This window comes from Austrofundulus limnaeus, unplaced genomic scaffold (assembly GCF_001266775.1).
Source record: "Austrofundulus limnaeus strain Quisiro unplaced genomic scaffold, Austrofundulus_limnaeus-1.0 Scaffold578, whole genome shotgun sequence".
Classification (NCBI taxonomy): domain Eukaryota; kingdom Metazoa; phylum Chordata; class Actinopteri; order Cyprinodontiformes; family Rivulidae; genus Austrofundulus; species Austrofundulus limnaeus.
In genome coordinates, this window is record NW_013952980.1 from 115,838 (window position 1) to 121,236 (window position 5,399).

General features: G+C 43.4%; 1 protein-coding gene across 2 annotated transcripts in view; it reads right to left on the bottom strand.

Annotated features, from left to right (window-relative positions):
• Positions 1 to 5,399, bottom strand: part of mapk6 (mitogen-activated protein kinase 6) — a 20,491-nt gene that overhangs the window by 6,342 nt on the left and 8,750 nt on the right. The gene's annotated exons all lie outside the window — the stretch shown is intronic.

A 5,399-nucleotide genomic window follows, 5' to 3' on the forward strand; every position in this document is an offset into this window, starting at 1 on the left:
ACACACACACACACACACACACACACACACACACACACACACAAGCATTAACCATGTCAGAACAGTTTGACCACTTCATCTGGATCACAACAGGCTCAACTTACTGGAGCTGCTGGGACCACATGTTGGTAAACAACAGGTAAACAAAGGTAAACAACAGGTAAACAAAGGTAAACAAAGGTAAACAACGGTAAACAACAGGTAAACACTAGGGGTGTAACGATACATCAATCTATAGATATATCGATTTGAAAAGTTCGTGTTTCAGTTAAATTGAGGCAAAATGAAAATATTTATCCATATAATCATCACATGCTGGATGTGAATCGATTTCTGTTCATCAGTTATTGTGTTAAATGATATCACATATCGATCACACACATGTGAACTGAATCAAAATCTCATCGTGACAGACTGTGATAGAGAAACATCGAATCGTCATCCAAACATATCGATGTAATATTGTATCGTGAYAAAGCTGGTGATTTACACCTCTAGTAAACAACAGGTTTAAAATAATCATATTTTAAGTCAAAACAGCAGATTTGCTGTATTTATATGACTCAGTCAGTCAGATATGCTGAGTGAGAGTGTTGTAAGATAAGGTGTGGGTTGTGTTTGGTGAAAATATGTACAGAAAATAAGCAGCAAAAAAAAAATCATTTTTTAAAATCTGGCAACCCTGAGATGGGCTTGCTCATGCTCTGATCATGCTGTGGCTTCAGGATCCAGTTACGTCTGAACCTGGGGAACAAACTGAAGTTTGTTAGGACCTCACGTTGTTTTTGTGTTTTTTTCCTAACAGCTACAAAGAGTGAGTAACAGAAACACTCTGCTGTCTGGAATTTATTGTCACTGTTTTTAGCTTTGAAGAAACTCCTGCTGTGTGTCGGCTGTTTGAGCCTGTGTGCTTTCACAGCTGTGTCTCACCTCTACGGGGGGCGTTACTGAAAAGTTCCACTGAGACCTGGTTTCAAGAAGTGCCGGTGTCAGAGAGTCCCGTCACCAGAGACTCCCATCACCAGAGACTCCCATCACCAGAGACTCCCATCACCAGAGACTCCGATCTCACCAGAGACTCCGATCTCACCAGAGACTCCGATCTCACCAGAGACTCCCATCACCAGAGACTCCCATCACCAGAGACTCCGATCTCACCAGAGACTCCGATCTCACCAGAGACTCCGATCTCGCCAGAGACTCCGATCTCGCCAGAGACTCCCGTCGCCAGAGACTCCCGTCGCCAGAGACTCCCATCTCACCAGAGACTCCCATCACCAGAGACTCCCATTGCCAGAGACTCCCATTGCCAGAGACTCCCATTGCCAGAGACTCCCATCTCACCAGAGACTCCCGTCGCCAGAGACTCCCATCTCACCAGAGACTCCCATCTCACCAGAGACTCCCATCTCACCAGAGACTCCCATCTCGCCAGAGACCCCGATCTCGCCAGAGACCCCGATCTCGCCAGAGACCCCGATCTCACCAGAGACTCCGATCTCACCAGAGACTCCGATCTCACCAGAGACTCCGATCTCACCAGAGACTCCGATCTCACCAGAGACTCCGATCTCACCAGAGACTCCCATCTCGCCAGAGACTCCCATCTCGCCAGAGACTCCCATCTCGCCAGAGACTCCCATCTCGCCAGAGACTCCCATCTCGCCAGAGACTCCCATCTCACCAGAGACTCCCATCTCGCCAGAGACTCCCATCTCGCCAGAGACTCCCATCTCACCAGAGACCCCGATCTCACCAGAGACCCCGATCTCACCAGACTCCCGTCGCCAGAGACCCCGATCTCACCAGAGACCTGATCTCACCAGAGACTCTCGTCAGAGACCCCGATCTTGCCAGAGACYCCRATCTCWCCAGAGACGTGTAAATGATTGGCTAGATGGCAACAAATCTGTATSAGTTTCACTGATAACAGCTCCGTGGAAACAGGGCCTGAGACTCAGATCTGTTCTGTTCCTTCAGAAACATCGTTCTCTACTTTTATCTTTTTATGCTACTTTAGCATTCAGCTACTTCTGCCTTGTAGCATTTCATTACTTTGAGCTGTTGGCTAGCGTTTTGCTCTCTGTAGAGTTCAGCTTCTTCAGCTAATCTCTGTTTCAGAATATTTTCTACAAACTGCAGATTCAACAGTTTCCAGTAAAGAGGACGAGTTCGTAAAAGTCTCACATTTTTCATTAAGTCTCGACTTCCAAACTATCTTTGTGTTGCCAAACGAGCCGCTGCTGGCACAGCAACTAGGTCAGACGTGTGCGTGYGTGCGTGCGTGTGTGTGTGTTTAACTTGTGGTGTTGAGTTTCAGGAAGCTCGTGTGGCAGAAAGGACCTCACTGAACCCTCTTTGTGAGATCACTGAAACGTCTCACAGCGAGTGAGTTCATGGATTTAACCATCAAAACCGACCCAGTTCACGTTAGTCTGAAGTCTCAGAACCAGAACCAGAGGAGTTCTCCCCACTGAACGCTGCCAGACGTTGGAAGGCAGGCCAGAACTGGAAAAATGAGTCTGAGCTTTAGATCCAGTGAGGTCCCCCTGAACAAAGAGCTGGCTGGGGGGAGGGGGCGGGGGCGGAGCCTGGACTGGAGAAGTTGAATGAGTGCACGTGAATTTTTGTCATTCCTGGTCCGGGGCCAGCACACAGGACAGCCTCGAAGGCACACACACACACACTTGTTCTGAAAGCCTCACAGGACTCATTAAAGTGGGTGTGTGGGGGTGGGGTGGGGGTGGTAAATGTAGGCCACAAAAACAGAAAAGCAGAAAGCTTGAGAAGAAACAGGAACAGGTCTGTTATTAGAAACAGCATTACTCAGAGCTTGGACTCGGTCACCCAGCAGCTGAGGCAGGATGTGTGAAACATGTCGTCACTCCTCCACAAACACACCGCTCCAGACACACACAGGACGGGTTGATTTTTAAAAACAACCACGAAGACACCAAATACACAACAAACACAAACAGAGAGCTGAACAGCAGCTTCATTATAACGGTTTTATTATTTTCTTTTGTCAGTTTGAACGCTCCTGGTCTGCAGGGGATCATCTCAGATACAACAACACACATCACAACTGTTTGTGTGTCTGCTGGGCTCAGTTAACTGTGGCAGCCATCTTCAGCTTGTCTTCACACATGATTGTGTGACGCTTCACAACTTTCACACTACTGAGATCATTTTACATCTGTATGTTTTTCAGCTTCTAACTCGATCTTTGTGCCGTTTCAACAACTCATCAAAACCTTCGGCTCATTTACGACAATCCTGCTGTGACTTTTGGTGTTTCAGCTCTTTATACTTTTTCAGCTATTTCACTTTAGCTACTTTTTTGCCACTGAAAATGAATGGAGCTGTTTTAAACGTTAAAATCCTTTAAAATGTTTCTAAATCTTTACAGCTCCTCACATTTTGTTCTGCTTCTGCTGTTTTTCACTTGTGCTGATTTCAGATACTTGTTTCTGCTAATTTTAGCTTTTTTCGGCTATTTCAACTAAAATTCTGGTTCTTTTGCTCTTCTGCTTTTTTTGTACTTTTGTGCTTTTTATGCTTCTTACAGATTATAATATTCAGGTATTTGCTGCAATTTTAGCTAATGTTCAGCTGTTTTTAGCTAAAGTTTTCTTGTTCAACCTAAAAACAGGTTTTTTTGTAGCTATTACAACTACGTTCAGCAAACTTGTGCTTTCTTATGCTAATTAAAGAATTTTCAGCTAAATTTTAGCTGTTTTACTTAACATTTTGGCTGTTTTAGCTATTTAATTACTGTCACTTTATTGTACTTTTATGCATTTTTTCTGCTAACATTAAATGTTTTTACAACACTTTTACTATTTTAGTGCTAATTACAACTTGTGGCTGCTATGTTTAGCTTTTTTATTATTTTAACTTTAGATCTGCTTGTTTTTTCTATTCCTGTGTTTTTATACTGTTTGTGTTTTCTTTCTGCTACTTTGTTATTTATGCTTTTTACAGACGTCTTCTGCTTTATTCAACTATTTTAACTTTTAGCTGTTTTTCCTGCTTTTTCAACTACTTTTGCTCCTTTTTACTGTTTTTCTGCAAAGGGATTTTTTGCTTCGTTCAACTGTTCACATCTGAACTCACATCAACACTTCGGCTGTTAAATATTTTCAGCTCAGTTTTAGCAGCGTTCAGCTGAAGTTTTCAGTAAGAAGCGTTCACACGGGTTTTCACTGGAAATGTGATTTCTCTAGTTTAATTTAAAATCTGACAGCTTCTCCTCACCTCACGGACCCGACCCGGCTCTGACAGAACAGACAAAAGGTCATCATCTAAAGTCTGCAACTTCAACACAAAGTTTTATAAGCCCCGCCTTCTCATTAGGCCCGCCTCCAGCACAGACCCAGCTGCAGACACATGGTCACATGAACACATGACTCATCCTACACAAGTCAGAACTGAAAGTGTGTCAGATTTAAATTACAGTCAACAAGCGTCTGGACGGCTCCGCTCGGCCCGGAGAGGTTCTGTCTGGGTTTGGAGCTGAAGGGACGGCACCACGTGAGCTCGCTCCAGACCTGCTGATGACTAATCTGAGACCCGTGTGAGCGTCTGACCGACCCGCCGCTGAGCTGAAGGAGCTCCAGCAGCTGCAGAGGAGACCGCCTGGATCTTCTCACATCACATGGTCCTGGACCGGGACCTCCACGAGTTTCACCTGGTTACACCCTGACTCAGGAACTGCTGCAACTAAACTTACAGAAACAAAACTGCAGTCGGTCTGTGGTTCATGTTTGTGACCCRTCATATCGAAATGAGGATTATTGTATTCATTCATGTACAACACGATCATCACTGTTTCAGATTAAAAAGCATAAAAATATAATCATCAATAACCTGTGTATAACACTATTCTTCATTTTTTGGAGGATCTTTACGGTTAAATTTATTGTATTATACATGAATACATACAATATATTGTAGACAGTTCATTCAAATGATACAATAAGGCATTTATTCATTATATTTTGACAAAATGTCATTTTTGCACTTGTTTAAATCAAAACCCTGTATCTGCCTGTTTCTCCACTTTTAGTAATAATTAGGGCTGTAAGAAAATATCGATACACTGAAATATCGCGATATTTCATTTCCCGATACTGTATCGATATTCTAAAGCCCTGTATCGATTTTTTATTAAGGTTTAAAATGTCAACTTTCCTGCCAGCCGTTCATTTTTATGTTGTAGTTCAGCCTCTGACCACTAGTTGGCAGCAGTGAGCCGACAACTAGTGGTCACAGGCTGAACTACAACATAAAAATGAACGGCTGGCAGGAAAGTTGACATTTTAAACCTTAATAAAAAATCGATACAGGGCTTTAGAATATCGATACAGTATCGAGAAATGAAATATCGCGATATTTCA